The following is a 17,514-nucleotide window of genomic DNA, read 5'->3' on the forward strand; positions in this document are numbered from 1 at the left end:
CGCTACATCATGAGTCCCGCTTGTACCGGGACAAGGAGCGGTTGTAGCGCTGCAGTGCTGAAAACGCAGTAACGGTTGGATTTATTAGGACTGCTATATAAGGTGGTTCTTCCACCTACCACTCTCACCTTTGACCTCTCTCACTCCACCATTAATGCTCTCAAGCTCTCTTGCCCGATCTCTCTCTCTAGCCACTCAAACTTGTTGATTTGCTAGGGATTGAAGGACGAGACCTAGATCTACACTTCCACCAAAGGATATTTGCTTCCCCCATACTTTCTAGGGTGGATTTTGTTACTCTTGGGTGTTTGAGCACCCTAGACGGTTGAGGTCACCTCGAAGCCATATTCCATTGTGGTGAAGCTTTGTGGTTTCGTTGGGAGCCTCCAATTAAGTTGTGGAGAGAGCCCCAACCTTGTTTGTAAGGGTCCGGTTGCCGCCTTCAAGGGCACCAATAGTGGAATCACGGCATCTCACATTGTGTGAGGGCGTGAGGAGAATACGGTGGCCCTAGTGGCTTCTTGGGGAACATTGTGCCTCCACACCGCTCTAACGGAGACGTACTTCCCCTTAAAAGGAAGGAACTTCGGTAACACATCCTTGTCTCCACCGGCTCCACTCTTGGTTATTTCGTGCCTTTACTTATGCAAGCCTACTTGTGTTGTATCCCTTGCTTGCTTATGTGCTAGCTGTTATTGCATCATATAGGTTGCTCACATAGTTGCATATCTAGACAACCTATTTTGTTGCAAAGTTTAAATTGGTAAAGAAAAGCATAAAAATTGTTAGTTGCCTATTCATCCCCCCCCCCTCTAGTCAACTATATCGATCGTTTCAACGGGTAAGCTCCGCAACGAAAATATGGACCTCAAGCAGCAAGTCAATAAGCTCGAGGAGGATAATCTTATCCTGAGGGGCATCATCGCCAAGAAGATCACACAACCAACTCTGAAGAAGCAGACATAAACAGGTATGGGCACTCCCCTTGGCAACTTCCAAGCTTGGGGGAGTTGCCCCGGTATTGTATCACCATCACACTCCTATCTTTACCGTTTTACTTAGTTTGATCCTTTTAGTAATATCTTGATCTAGTAGAATAAAGTTTCGGTATGAATTAGTTTTGAGTTTTGCTTTGTGATCCCTCTATGTAATTGAGTCCCTGAGCTATATATAATAAAGATTAGTGTTCAGTCAAGGGCTTTGCTATCTTGTTATGGTCTTAAGTGCATAAAAGAATAAAAGAAATAAAAGATATCATATTGATCTTATGGAAAGTAATGACTTCACATATAGAGAGTATGATGATTAAAAGTTGTTGAGAGTTGGCAAACATAGTTTTGGTCATCGTTGCAATTAATAGGAAGTAATAAAGAAAGAGAGGTTTTCACATATAAATATACTATCTTGGACATCTTTTATGATTGTGAGCACTCATTAAAGTATGACATGCTAAAGAGTTGATGTTGGACAAGGAAGACAACGTAATGGGTTATGTTTTCTCACATCTCAGTTAAAGTATATTGTCATGGATCATTCAAACATGTTGAGCTTGCCTTTCCCCCTCATGCTAGCGAAATTCCTTGCACCAAGTAGAGATACTACCTGTGCTTCCAAATATCCTTAAACCCAGTTTTGCCATGAGAGTACACCATATCTACCTATGGATTGAGTAAGATCCTTGAAGTAAGTTTTCATGTTGCATGCAATAAAAATTGCTCTCTAAATATGTATGACTTATTACTGTGGAGAAAATAAGCTTTATATGATCTTCTGATATGGAAGTAATAAAAGTGATGGACTGCATAATAAAGGTTCATATCACAAGTGGCAATATAAAGTGACGTTCTTTTGCATTAAGATTTCGTGCATCCAACCAAAAAGCACATGACAACCTCTGCTTCCCTCTGTGAAGGGCCTATATTTTACTTTATGTCTTTTACCTTATGCAAGAGTCAAGGTGATCTTCACCTTTCCCTTTTTCATTTTATCCTTTGGCAAGCACCTCGTGTTGGAAAGATCCTAATATATATATATATATATATATATATATATATATATATATATATATATCCAATTGGATGTAAGTTAGCATGAACTATTATTGTTGACATTACCCTTGAGGTAAAAGGTTGCGAGGCAACACTATAAGCCCCTATCTTTCTCTGTGTCTGACTAAAACTCCATAACCACAAGTATTGCGTGAGTGTTAGCAATTGTGAAAGACTAAATGATAGTTGAGTATGTGGACTTGCTGAGAAGCTCTCATATTGACTCTTTCCGATGTTATGATAAATTGCAATTGCCTCAGTGACTAAGATTTTAGTTTGTTAGTTCTCAATGAAGTTTCTGAATCATACTTTACATTGTGAATGGATTGTTACTTGAGCATAAGAAATCATATGACAAAATATATATGTTGCTGTTATAAGAATGATCATGATGCCCTCATGTCCGTATTTTATTTTTATCGACACCTCTATCTCTAAACATGTTGACATATTTTTGATATCGGCTTCCGCTCGAGGACAAGCGAGGTCTAAGCTTGGGGGAGTTGATACGTCCATTTTGCATCATACTTTTATATCGATAGTTATTGCATTATGGGCTGTTATTACACGTTATGTCACAATACTTATGGCTATTCTCTCTTATTTTACAAGGTTTACATGAAGAGGGAGAATGCCGGCAGCTGGGATTCTGGGCTGGAAAAGGAGAAACTATTGAAGACCTATTCTGCACAGCTCCAAAAGTCCTGAAACTCCACTAAAGTCATTTTTTAAATTAATAATAAATATTCAGCGGAAGAAATACCTAAGGGGGCCCACCCGCCGTCCACGAGGGTAGGGGCGCACCCTACCCCCTGCGCGCCCCCTGCCTCGTGGGCGACCTGGCAGCCCTCCGGTGCCCATCTTCTGCTATATGAAGTCTTTTACCCTGGAAAAAATCATAAGCAAGCTTACGGGACAAAACTCCGCCGCCACTAGGCGGAACCTTGGCGGAACCAATCTAGGGCTCCGGCGGAGCTGTTCTGCCGGGGAAACTTCCCTCCGGGAGGGGGAAATCATCACCATCGTCATCATCAATGATCCTCTCATCGGGAGGGGGTCAATCTCCATCAACATCTTCACCAGCACCATCTCCTCTCAAAACCTAGTTCATCTCTTGTATCCAATCTTTGTATCAAAACCTCAGATTGGTACCTGTGGGTTGCTAGTAGTGTTGATTACTCCTTGTAGTTGATGCTAGTTGATTTATTTGGTGGAAGATCATTTGTTCAGATTCTTAATGCATATTAATACCCCTCTGATCATGAACATGAATATGCTTTGTGAGTAGTCACGTTTGTTCCCGGGGACATGGGTGAAGTCTTGTTATTAGTAGTCATGTGAATTTGGTATTCGTTCGGTATTTTGATGAGATGTATGTTGTGTCTCCTCTAGTGGTGTTATGTGAACGTCGACTACATGACACTTCACCATTAATTGGGCCTAGATGAAGGCATTGGGAAGTAATAAGTAGATGATGGGTTGCTAGAGTGACAGAAGGTTAAACCCTAGATGAAGGCATTGGGAAGTAATAAGTAGATGATGGGTTGCTAGAGTGACAGAAGGTTAAACCCTAGTTTATGCGTTGCTTCGTAAGCGGCTGATTTGGATCCACTTGTTTCATGCTATGGTTAGGTTTACCTTAATGCTTCTTTTGTAGTTGTGGATGCTTGCAATAGGGGTTAATCATAAGTGGGATGCTTGTCCAAGAAAGGGCAGTACCCAAGCACCGGTCCACCCACATATCAAATTATCAAAGTAACGAACGCGAATCATATGAGCGTGATGAAAACTAGATTGACGATAATTCTCATGTGTCCTCGAGAGCGCTTTTCTCATTATAAGAACTTGTCCAGGCTTGTCCTTTGCTACAAAAAGGATTGGGCCACCTTGCTGCACCTTTTACTTTCATTGGTTGTTACCCGTTATAAATTACCTTATCACAAAACTATCTGTTACCTACAATTTCAGTGCTTGCAGAGAATATCTTACTGAAAATCGCTTGTCATTTCCTTCTGCTTGTCGTTGGGTTCGACACTCTTACTTATCGAAAGGACTACGATAAATCTCCTACACTTGTGGGTCATCAGTGAGGAAGGGGGTTTGCCGCGCCATGGCCGCCACGGCTTCCTCGCTCGCGCGCTCGCCGTAGATTTGAACCTCAGCCACTCGGTGGTGCTCAAGAGGAACAGGTTGTGCTGCTGCTCCTCTACGCCTGCTAGAACACGAACATAGGCACCCGCTCCGACTGCTCCTCCCCCATGACGGCGTTGAAGTACGCCGGTGCATGCTCCATCGTCAAGCCGGCATGCACCGGCGCAGGCAGCGGTGCAGAGTCATCGTCGGAGCCAGTCTCCATCGTGGGGTCATCATCAGAGACCTCCAGAGAGCTGGTCGGCATGCTGACCTCTATCCGCCTGGCTCGCGGCTTCGCCTGGCGGCCGCAAGGATGTCCACCTCATGCTTTCTGCTCCGTCGAGAGGCTCTCCCACAAAGCGTTCCCGGTCATGGTCATGGCGAATGCGGTGCACTGGAGGAAGATGTGGAGTGGATGGGGTGTGGTATGGTGTAACACGGGTGTGGCCGCCTTTAAATAGTGGATGCCGGTGAGGCCAAGGGTCCGGATGCGTCAATGTGCGAGTGCTGAAGTTGGTTTGTCGGTTGGCGAGCCTGTTTAATGGCGGCGGACGGAGAGACATGCATTGAACGAACGTGGTAGATATCCATCACGTCCCTTTCCATAAACGTCTTTTCGACACTGAATAGGTGCGGACACCAAGTTCGTGGCGCGGCGCCCTCGGCCGGCGAGCCGCTTCAATGCAGGCGCTAACGATAGGTCTTGTCCGCTCTAGGCCGGCGTCAATGTGGAATGATCACTTTACAACGGCATGATTGCAGGCAGTTGGCTTCGGGTGGGAAAAGGCCCGGGCAAGGAAGAGAGGTTTAGGTGGGCCAGGGTTGTCGGACACTTGCGTGGCAGCGGTCCTGACGCCAACAAAGCCCTCTCCTCTCCCTCTGGTTTGCTTCCGGTTTACGGGAAAATGACGTCTAGACCGCCAAACGAATCAAGAAACTGCGTTGGATGGCAAAACATGACCGAACCATGCGATCCGGATGTTATAGGCGGTTTGGGAGGGTGCGTTCGAGATGTCCTAAGAGAGGATCAGAAATCTCAAAGTCTATACCCTGTGTGTGCTGGTGAAATGGAGGATACTCGTATACCGTCAAAAAATGACGAAGTGGGCAAACACACTGATTCTTGCTATACTGCCGTCGAACCAAACTCGTACTACCACACCGGCTACCAATGCCGATGTGACAGAACAAACCGAAGTCGGCGAGACGTTAACACCGGGATGATGTTTGCTCACGCACCGCCGGGGTGCTTTGCACCTAAAAAGGAGGCCGGGAGTGGCCGCGAGGAGAGGGAAGTGAACAGTCTGCCGCCAGCCAGCCCATGCCAATGCCAAGGCCGTGCGCCAACGGCACAGAGATGCGGCGGGACACCTCCTCGTCTCGGCGGTGGGCCGGGAGGAGCGGGATGCATCAAGAAGCATCATGGCCACGGGACTACGTGTTAGCCTGCCGTGCACTGTGCTATGGGCCCGCCCGCAGGGGATGGCCAGCGTGCTCCCTGGGTGGGCGGCAGGTGGCCGACAGTCGCCGGCCGGGGCAGGGGAAGGCCGGTCGACCGAGCGCGCGGGGATCGAGGGGCATAGGGCGTAGCAGCAGTGTAGGGCAATGGACTGGACAAATGGGCAATGGATTGTGGTGGTGACGAGCCGGTCAGTGATGGGGTACGGTACGGGCGGAAGCACGTGAGGTGTCTCCGGCGCCACGATCCAGGCGACGGATGGGTGAAATCGGCGAGCTTGGTGGCCTGGACGAACGAGGACCACGGGATGGTCAAAAGTGCGGCCGGCGGACATTCTCCGCCGTACGTGATTGGACACAAAGGAGTCATCTATGGGCACTAGATTATCACTAAACACGGAAAGCTGCAATTTCCGCGATATCGAGATACACACTGCATCAATCCATACATTCCCTAAGCTTTGTCTCACATCAAGTTCTCTTGAGTTTAACACAAATAGCCATACGAGACAAATCAATTTTGTGGGAGGAAGAGCGGTTGGTGGAGGAAGAAAGCCCCAGGAAGAAGAAAGCAGGACTACCGTTGGATTTTAATCTAATGGCTAAAAAACAAAAAATATCTAAAATAAATTTTTGTATAACATGTAGCCGGTCCTTAAGTTTATCTAAATTTATAGGAAATTTAATAGCACCTATGATACATGAATTTGCATAGCGAATATTGATTCATACATAAAGTTAAAAAAATATTGACACAAATCAGCACTACAACTTGTGTTTTATGTACACTTGAGAACACTCTCGTTGCTCGCCGTTAACTCTTTATTAACTCTATTCAGAACAAGTACAATAGAGTGATGAAAGCGGGCTTTAAGGCATGCCAAATCAGTTTTTTGCCTAGTTAAAGCAGGAAGAAGGGAAGAGGAAGAGAAAACGGGCTACAAGCTTACAGCCGGATGTAATGAGCCCCAACAACCTTTGTGAGAGAAAGACATGTGCCTTATATTAGTGCATCTCCAATAAAAAAGATGTATATTTGGAGATGTAAAAATGCTAGATGTATATTTTACATCATCAAAAAGTGTTTTTTACATCACAAAAAACACCCGACTCCAATAGATGATGTATACTTAGCGATGTAAAACTAATGCTCCAACAGATGATGTAAATATATAATGTAAAACTAGTTCAACTACTACATCATTTCAAACATGGGAAAGTAGTGGCTGCACCCATCTTCCGTGCACCCACGGTGCACCCATGCAAGAAAACATACCAAAAAATATTCAAAAATTTCTGAAACTTTGTGAGAATGATCGTCAACAAATGTTATGGGGGCTTACAAAGTTTAGTGGTCAAATAACATTCGAGGAGCTCTCTACAAAAAAGATAAAATTACAAAATTTGCTCAAACAGTGAACTTACATTTTGTCTAATTTTCAGTGAATTTGTCTTTTTTGTACAGACCTTCTCGAATGTTATTTGAGCACAAATTTTGCAAACGCCCATAACATTTGTTGATAGTAATTCACACAAAGTTTCAGATTTTTTAAAAATGTTTTGATACGTTTTCTTGCATGGATGCACCATGGGTGCATTGAGCCTGGGTGTAGAAAAGTACTCTCTTCAAACATAGCAACTTCATTTGAGGCAAACATAGTTCGTAAACATAAATTAAACATAGTTCAAACTAAAACATCCATCGAACTACTACTAATTCGAGTGTACTTTGACTACATCAAACATAAAGCTACTCATTATTGTCGCTATGGAACTACTCCCAGAACTCATCCTTGTTGGGGTCATCACACTCGTTGTCCTCCTCCTTGGAGTCATCCCAGCCTGACGAGTCAGACCCGATGGTGATCCTCCTCCTCCTTCGTCACCGCCTTCTTCTGCTCGGCCTTGTGCTTCCAGAAGAACTTGCGCGCAGCCTGACATACTCCAGATGCTCCAACGCGAACCTCACCATCGCCACTTGTCACTATCGCCGGGAGCAACAAGAAGTGCCGACTCCTCCTCCTCCTCCTCCTCCTCCTCCTCCTCCTCCTCCTTCTCGTCCATATGCTGAATGTTAAGATTCTTTGGCCCGATTAGCTCCGCGACCGCTAGACTCTCGATCTTCGGGAGGTTCATCTCATGCGCCGAAATGCCACACGGCGATATCATACGCACACGCGGCCATGTTGACAGAGTCGAACATGTCGATCTAGTAGCTATAGCCATCGCACTGGAACTCCACATCAAATTTCCTCATCACCCTGAAGGAACCGGTCTTGCTCTTGGAGATTTTCTTCGGCGACCGAGCGTCGAGACGAGCGCCGGTAGCCGGCGTCGAGGCAAGGAGCGGGGCGGCGGCCGAGCTTCAGATCGAGCAGAGGGGCGGCAACCGAGCTTCAAATGTGGTGGGAGGCAATGGAGTAGCTCAAATCTGGCAGAGGAAAACCAGTCGATGCAGTCGATTTGCAGGCCGGGGCGATGGAAATGTGGCAGAACCGGCGGTGGGGAGGCTGGATCTTGTGACGACGGGGTCTGGTAAGTAGGCAGCGCATCGCTGGCTGTGCGGCGGGAGGAAAGCAGGTGGTCGTGTGGCGGGTGGAGGAAGAAGTGATAGTTGGCGGTTCGCACACTGCTGGCCGTTTTACATCAGCAAGCGGCTCGTGATGTGTTTTTGCATCTTCAAGTGTTCTATTTTACATTATTTGGAGCAGTTGATGTAAATATTTATATATCTACATCATTTTTTGAAGCAACGTTTTTAGGTCTTAGTGATGTAAAAGGTTGTCATGTATACATCTTATCACCTATTCAAGATACTCTTAATGGTACAACATACTAATATGTTTACTATTATATAAGTGTGCTATTAGGCTGGTTATAATCTATAGGTGACATGACAAATTCATATAGCTGGCTCTTGGCTATATTATTAACCATGCTGTTAGGATAACTCTCTTTAGTTCTGATTACAAAGTTAGGTAAAACGGCCAGCACCTAACTTTCTAATTATTGAAGATGCCTTAATCTTCACCTAACAGCATGGGATGGTTCCGATAACTCAAAACGGAAGGACAACTTCATACCAGCACCTATTTTCTAATTATTGAAGATGCCTTAACCTTCATCCCGCAATTTTTGGCGGCGATGGTTCAACGCCATGCTGGTCAGTTCGCCCGGCCAAAACGTCTAGATTTAAGATTTAAGGCATCTTCAACGCCGACCTGCAAACGGACATAGTATTTGTTTGAAAATCAATCCAGTGTGTTTGGGCATGGGCACGGGAGCTAGCCATCCAACCATGTATCTGAATGTCCGTTTTTATTAACCGTAATAAACAACTTTCCGCCAAATCCTTCATCAAATTAGCAGCCTTCTGCCAACATTATGATAAAAAAATCAGCATCCTTCCGCCATGCACTTTATTAAGATGACATTAGCTACACTAGCTAGGAGCTTTAGTAAGGTGATATCAAGTTCTTTAGAGGGTACGTGATGGCTTTTGATTTGGTTTGCCAGGCAGATCTCCCTACTCCTGCAAAGCTCCTTTGTCTCGGATTTACGGGAAAATGGACGGTTTGAGAGTCCATTTTAAAGATACCCACAGGGAGCAGGTACGTCTTTGTTGCTTCCTTCCTTTTTCTCAGTCCTCTTGTGGTCCTCTGAACAACTAGCGCTACAAGACCGTGGGCAGAGAGTCAGAGAGAGCCAAGACAAAGCCCCTAATCGCAAGATTTTCTGTAAAATGTAAGAACTTCTACACGTCGGACGTTTGGGCTGACGCGCTCGACTGTATCCCACATCACCAAATCTTGCCTGGGCCCCGACCTGTCACTCTACAGTTCGCTACTTGCATGCATTATTGCCACTATCACTTCTCGTCTCCGTCGAGGAAGATCCAGCCCCGGCGATCCCGATCGAACAACCGGCGGCTATAATTGGTGGTGGATCGTAGGCTAGCTAGCTGCACGTATACGTCGCGGAGATCCATCAGGCGTAGCTGTCGAACCTTGCTGATCCCTACTGGTAAGCTCTAGAATCCAAGCGCTACAATCCGCGGACCCGAATCGCCACCGGCGGCCTGGATCGTACGCCGCGCTCGTCGCGGCTGCTCTAGGACGCAATGGAGCGCCGGCATGTTTGAACCTTGGCGCACACACCGACGTCGGCTAACACCGTGATCGCCACGGCACCGGGACGCACATGCATCATATAGATCATGCTACATGCATGCACCGTGACCGCGCGACGAGGTAGGAGAGGAGAGCATATCCATCACCCCACCGCGCGCGTCTCGGGAATGTGCGTGTAAACTGTGCCTGGATTGTGCGGTGAGCTGGTGATCGACAACGACGCGCTGGGCTTGTTGCCATTAATTCTCGATCGGGAGGACGACGGGGAAGACGAATGACGGCGCGTTTCTGTCAGCTTGCTGTACGCGTTGCATCGGCCGCGTCAGCGTCGAGCATATGGCGTGGATCAGAAATCTCGCGAGATCAAGTGGTACTATGTTGCTTTCTGGTTTGACGGCTGTGAGAAAGTGTTGCTCCAACCTGTCAGTATCAAGACATTCCAAGAGATCTGAAAATCCCCCATAAAAAAGAAACTGAAATGCTAACTGACGAACATTCATTGGGAGGGAGTGGCACGTCGAACATTTTCTATGGCAATCTATATTGTGGCGAGGATGACAACTTTAGTTTGCAACCATGACAAATTATGACAAAACTGAAGCGGATTTGCCATGTCCACCAACTAAACTTGCCATCCTTGGCAAACGTAAATTGTCATGCAAATCATTCACAATTGCCATGTTTCCCGGTGACCTTTCTTTTAGAACTTATCAAAAATGTCACTACCCTATTTTAAATATTATTTTTTAGACAACTATGCAGACTCTGGACATGTTTCCCGATCGACAACTTTAGTTTTTATCATGAGCATACTTTGACCACCCACCTCCTTTTCCGCTATCACTACCCCCGCACCTCGCCGCGGTGTTGACAGTTCTCGTTCCCAGAAGACGGTAGAAATCCTCCGCCCGCCTGTGTGCAGCGGAGCTCGGTGACAGGGTGGCAGCCTCGGACCTAGTGATGATTTACGACAATGCAGACATGGCGACCGTGTGGGCGGCACACATGTCGTGCTTTGCTTGGCGAGGGGTGCATGGTGCGACGACATCGGGCGATGGTGCTGACTGGGTCCTGCTATGGTGCGACGATGCAAAGCTGGTGCGGAAGTACGGTCTCCCTATCACGTGGAGATGGGGTGCACGTGGCATAGCTCGACAGGCTTCGTTGTAACGATGAAACGCGACGGGCTTTGGCACAATGACATTGTTTGAGGCCTCCATGGTCTAGATTTGTTGGTTCACCCTCGAATCCGTGATGTCGGATGCATGACGGCGCGATTCTACGCGAGGTTGGAAAAAGCGCTAGGCGTAAGCGAGGCGGTTGGCCTTCAGCTAGTGCCTAGGTGGCGCTTAAGCGTCTTAGGCGTGGCCTAGGCACCAATATAATTATTACTATCACGATATATTTGTAGTTATTATATGTGCATAAATATTAATATAGGCCATATAAATAAGTTAGCTGCCAGCTACTGGCATTGGAATATGGTCCTTTGAGCATAGCAGTGCAATATGGCATGAGTTCTCGTTTGGGTAGACAATATCTTGCTTGCCCTGCCTAGATTTCCACTTATGCCCTACGCGAGGCGTTTGGCCATCGCCTAGCACCTAAGCGTGTCTAAGCGCCTCCTAGGCACTGCCTTTTCCAACAGAGATTCTACGTCTCAAATGTATTTATAATTTTTGATTGTTTCATGCTATTATATTATCACTTTTAAATATTTTTGTAGCAATATATATTATTTTTTAGACTAACCTATTAATGCAATGCCCAGAGTCTGCATGTTTTTGGCTTTTCAGAAAATCCATATCTACGGAGGTCAAAAATCCCTAAGGATTAAATACGATTTTTTCGCATCACGAGGACTCCAGAAAGTGTCGGGACCTGCCGGGGGGGAGGGGGGACAGGGGCCCCACGCGGCCAGGATTTGGCCCACGCCACTAGTCCGCGTGGGTCCCCTAAGCACTGCCTGTCACCCATTTTTTTCCTACAAGTTCCATAAATCGAGAAAGCCTCGGTACCAATTTTCTGTGATTTTTTACGCCGCCGCAGATTCTTGTTCCGACGAGATCCAATCTGGAGGTCTGTTTCGGCACCCTACCAGAGGGGGAATCCATCATCGGAGGCTTCTTCATCAACATTGTTGCCTCCATGACCATATGTGAGCAGTTCCCTTAGGACCTTAGGGTACATAGCAACAGCTAGATGGCATCATCTCTCCCTTGTGGTTCAATACAAAGTTCCCGTGAGCTGGCTCACATGTTCGGGGTTCATATGTTGTAATCGGTGGTTTGTTTGTCGGGATATGATGAATTGTCACTTTATGATCAGATTGTTCATTGAAATATATTGAATCTTTTGAAGTTACTTTGCTGTATAATTAAATAGCCTTGTATGCTCTTTGATCTATTTGTCCATTTTGGCCAAGTTTGATGGGCAGTTTTCCAGGGGGAGTGGTGTTGGAAATATGCCCTAGAGGCAATAATAAATAAGTTATTATTATATTTCCTTGTTCATGATAATCGTTTATTATCCATTCTACAATTGTATTGATAGGAAACTCAGATACATGTGTGGATACATAGACAACACCATGTCCCTAGTAAGCCTCTAGTTGACTAGCTCGTTGATCAATAGATGGTTACGGTTTCCTGACAATGGACATTGGATGTCGTTGATAACGGGATCACATCATTAGGAGAATGATGTGATGGACAAGACCCAATCCTAAGCCTAGCACAAAGATCGTGTAGTTCGTATGCTAAAGCTTTTCTAATGTCAAGTATCATTTCCTTAGACCATGAGATTGTGCAACTCCCGGATACCGTAGGAATGCTTTGGGTGTACCAAACGTCACAACGTAACTGGGTGACTATAAAGGTGCACTACATGTATCTTCGAAAGTGTCTGTTGGGTTGGCACAAATCGAGACTGGGATTTGTCACTCCGTGTAAATGGAGAGGTATCTCTGGGCCCACTCGGTAGGACATCATCATAATGTGCACAATGTGACCAAGGGGTTGATCATGGGATGATGTGTTACGGAACGAGTAAAGAGACTTGCCGGTAACGAGATTGAACAAGGTATCGGTATACCGACGATCGAATCTCGGGCAAGTACTATACCGTTAGACAAAGGGAATTGTATACGGGATCGATTGAGTCCTTGACATCGTGGTTCATCCAATGAGATCATCGTGGAACATGTGGGAGCCAACATGGGTATCCAGATCTCGCTGTTGGTTATTGACCGGAGAACGTCTCGGTCATGTCTGCATGGTTCCCGAACCCGTAGGGTCTACACACTTAAGGTTCGATGACGCTAGGGTTATAAATGAAGTTTGTATGTGGTTACCGAATGTTGTTCGGAGTCCCGGATGAGATCCCAGATGTCACGAGGAGTTCTGGAATGGTCCGGAGGTAAAGATTTATATATGGGAAGTCATGTTTTGGTCACCGGAAAAGTTCCGGGTGCTATCGGTAATGTACCGGGACCACTGGGAGGGTCGCGGGGGTCCACCAAGTGGGGCCACCGGCCCCAGAGGGCTGCATGGGCCAAGTGCGGGAGGGGACCAGCCCCAGGCGGGCTGGTGCGCCCCCCCACGAAGGCCCAAGGCACCTAGGGCTTGGGGGAAACCCTAAAAGGGGGCTCCCCCCTTGCCTTGGGGGGGCAAGGCAACCCCCCTGGCCGCCGCCCCCTCCTCAGATTGGATCTGAGGGGGCCGGCCCCTCTCTCCTTTGCCCCTATATATATGTGGGGAGAGGGAGGGCAGCCGCACCCAAGTTCTGGCGCAGCCCTCCCCCTCTCCCAAGTGCTCCTCCTCTCCCGCGGTGCTTGGCGAAGCCCTGCAGGATTGCCACGCTCCTCCATCACCACCACGTCGTTGTGCTGCTGCTGGATGGAGTCTTCCTCAACCTCTCCCTCTCTCCTTGCTGGATCAAGGCATGGGAGACGTCATCGGGCTGTACGTGTGTTGAACGCAGAGGTACCGTCCGTTCGGCACTAGGATCTCCGGTGATTTGGATCACGAAAGGTCGAGCATGAGTCGTATAGTAGATACGATCAACATGAAGATGTTCACCGATGATGACTAGTCCGTCTCACGTGATGATCGGACACGGCCTAGTTGACTTGGATCATGTAATCACTTAGATGACTAGAGGGATGTCTATCTGAGTGGGAGTTCATAAGAAGAACTTAATTATCCTGAACATAGTCAAAAGATCTTTGCAAATTATGTCGTAAGCTCATGCTTTAGTTCCACTGTTTAGATATGTTCCTAGAGAAAATATAGTTGAAAGTTGATAGTAGCAATTATGCGGACAGTAGAAAGCTTATGTCCTTAATGCACCGCTCAGTGCGCTGAACCCCAAACGTCGTTTGTGGATGTTGCAAACATCGGACATACACGTTTTGATAACTACGTGATAGTTCAGTTAATCGGTTTAGAGTTGAGGCACCAAAGATGTTTTCGAAACGTCGCGGAACATATGAGATGTTTTCAAGGGCTGAAATTGGGATTTCAGGCTCGTGCCCACGTCAAGAGGTATAAGACCTCCGACAATTTTCTTAGCCTGCAAACTAAGGGAGAAAAGTTCAATCGTTGAGCTTGTGCTCAGATTGTCCGAGTGCAACAATCACTTGAATCGAGTGGGAGTTGATCTTCCAGATGAGATAGTGATGTTTCTCCAAAGTCATTGCCACCAAGCTGATAGAGCTTCGTGATGAACTATAACATATCAGGGATAGATATGATGATCCTTGAGGTATTCACGATGTTTGACACCGCGAAAGTAGAAATCAAGAAGGAGCATCAATTGTTGATGGTTGGTGAAACCACTAGTTTCAAGACGGGCAAGGGCATGAAGGGATACTTCATGAAATGGCAAATCAGCTGCTGCTCCAGTGAAGAAACCCAAGGTTGAACCAAACCCAAGACTAAGTGCTTCTGTGATAAGGGGAATAGTCACTAGAGCAGAATTACCCTAGATACTTGGTAGATGAGAAGGCTGGCAAGGTCGATAGAAGTATATTGGATATACATTATGTTAATGTGTACTTTACTAGTACTCCTAGTAGCACCAGGGTATTAGATACCGGTTCGGTTGCTAAGTGTTAAGTAACTCGAAATAAAAGAGCTACGGAATAAACGGAGAATAGCTAAAGGTGAGCTGACGATATGTGTTGGAAGTATTTCCAAGTTTGATGTGATCAAACATCGCACGCTCCCTCTACCATCAAGATTAGTATTAAACCTGAATAATTGTCATTTGGTGTTTGTGTTGAGCATAGACATGATTGGATTATGTCTATCGCAATATGGTTATTCATTTAAGGAGAATAATGGTTACTCTATTATTTGAATAATACCTTCAATGGTCTTGCACCTAAAGGAATGGTTTATTGAATCTCGATCATAGTAATACACATTTTCATGCCAAAAGATATAAGATAGTAATGATGGTACCACTTACTTGTGGCACTGCCATGTAAGTCATATTGGTATAAAACGCATGAAGAAGCTCCATGTTGATGGATCTTTGGACTCACTCGTTTTTGAAAAGTTTGAGACATGCGAACCATGTCTATTGGTGTATATGCATGAAGAAAATCCATGCAGATGGATCGTTTGGACTCACTTGATTTTGAATCACTTGAGATATGCAAATCATACCACATGGGCAAAATGACTGAAAAGCCTCGGTTTCAGTAAGATGGAACAAGATAGCAACTTGTTGGAAGTAACACATTTTGATGTGTGCAGTCCAATGAGTGCAGAGGCATGCAGTGAATATCGTTATGTTCTTACTTCACAGATGATTCGAGTAGATGTTGAGTATATTTACTTGATGAAACACAAGTCTGAATTATTGAATGGTTCAAGTAATTTCAGAGTGAAGTTGAAGATCATCGTGACAAGAGGATAAAATGTCTATGATATGATCATAGAGATGAGTATCTGAGTTACGAGCTTTAGCATGCAATTAAGACATTGTGGAAATTGTTTCACAATTAATACCGCCTCGAACACCATAGTGTGATGGTGTGTCCGAACATCATAGTTGCACCCTATTGGATATGGTGCGTACCATGATGTCTCTTATCGAATTACCACTATCGTTCATGGGTTAGGCATTAGAGACAACCGCACTCACTTTAGTAGGGCACCACGTAATTCCGTTGAGATGACACCTTGAGAACTATGGTTAGAGAAACCTAAGTTGTCGTTTCTTAGAAGTTTGGGGCTGCGACGCTTATGTGAAAAAGTTTCAGGTTGATAAGCTCGAACCCAAAGCGGATAAAATGCATCTTCATAGGACACCCAAAACAGTTGGGTATACCTCCTAATTCAGATCCGAAAGCAATAGGGATTGTTTCTTGAACCGGGTCCTTTCTCGAGGAAAATTTTATCTCGAAAAGTTGAGTGGGAGGATGGTGGAGACTTGATATGGTTATTGAACCATCACTACAACTAGTGTGTAGCAGGGCACAGGGAGTTGTTCCTGTGGAACGAGTAAAGAGACTTGCCGGTAACGAGATTGAACAAGGTATCGGTATACCGACGATCGAATCTCGGGCAAGTACTATACCGTTAGACAAAGGGAATTGTATACGGGATCGATTGAGTCCTTGACATCGTGGTTTATCCGATGAGATCATCGTGGAACATGTGGGAGCCAACATGGGTATCTAGATCCCACTGTTGGTTATTGACCGGAGAACGTCTCGGTCATGTCTACATGGTTCCCGAACCCGTAGGGTCTACACACTTAAGGTTCGATGACGCTAGGGTTATAAAGGAAGTTTGTATGTGGTTACCGAATGTTGTTCAGAGTCTCGGATGAGATCCTGGACGTCACGAGGAGTTCCGGAATGGTCCGGAGGTAAATATTTATATATGGGAAGTCCTGTTTTGGTCACCGGAAAAGTTCCGGGTGCTATTGGTAATGTACCGGGACCACCGGGAGGGTCCCGGGAGTCCACCAAGTGGGGCCACCGGCCCCAGAGGGCTGCATGGGCCAAGTGTGGGAGGGGACCAGCCCCTGGTGGGCTGGTGCGCCCCCCCACCAAGGCCCAAGGCGCCTAGGGCTTGGGGGAAACCCTAAAAGGGGGCGCCCCCCTTGCCTTGGGGGGCAAGGCAACCCCCCTGGCCGCCGCCCCCTCCTTAGATTGGATCTGAGGGGGCCGTCACCCCTCTCCTTTGCCCCTATATATATGTAGGGAGAGGGAGGGCAGCCGCACCCAAGTTCTGGCGCAGCCCTCCCCCTCTCCCAAGTACTCCTCCTCTCCCGCGGTGCTTGGCGAAGCCCTGCAGGATTGCCACGCTCCACCACGCCGTTGTGCTGCTGCTGGATGGAGTCTTCCTCAACCTCTCCCTCTCTCCTTGCTGGATCAAGGCATGGGAGACGTCACCGGGCTGTATGTGTGTTGAACGCGGAGGTACCGTTCGTTCGGCACTAGGATCTCCGGTGATTTGGATCACGACGAGTACGACTCCTTCAACCCCGTTCTCTTGAACGCTTCCGCTTAGCGATCTACAAGGGTATGTAGATGCACTCTCCTTGCCCTCGTTGCTGGTTTCTCCATAGTAGATCTTGGTGACACGTTGGAAATTTTTTGAATATCTGCTACGTTCCCCAACAAGTGGTTCACTATAGTGTGTTCAATCTTGCGGTGATTCATCCCGGTGACAGAAAGGGAACGTGCATATATATTATATTGTTACCACTAAGGATAAAACGATGAT

Source organism: Triticum dicoccoides, chromosome 6B, assembly GCF_002162155.2.
Source record: "Triticum dicoccoides isolate Atlit2015 ecotype Zavitan chromosome 6B, WEW_v2.0, whole genome shotgun sequence".
NCBI classification, from domain to species: domain Eukaryota; kingdom Viridiplantae; phylum Streptophyta; class Magnoliopsida; order Poales; family Poaceae; genus Triticum; species Triticum dicoccoides.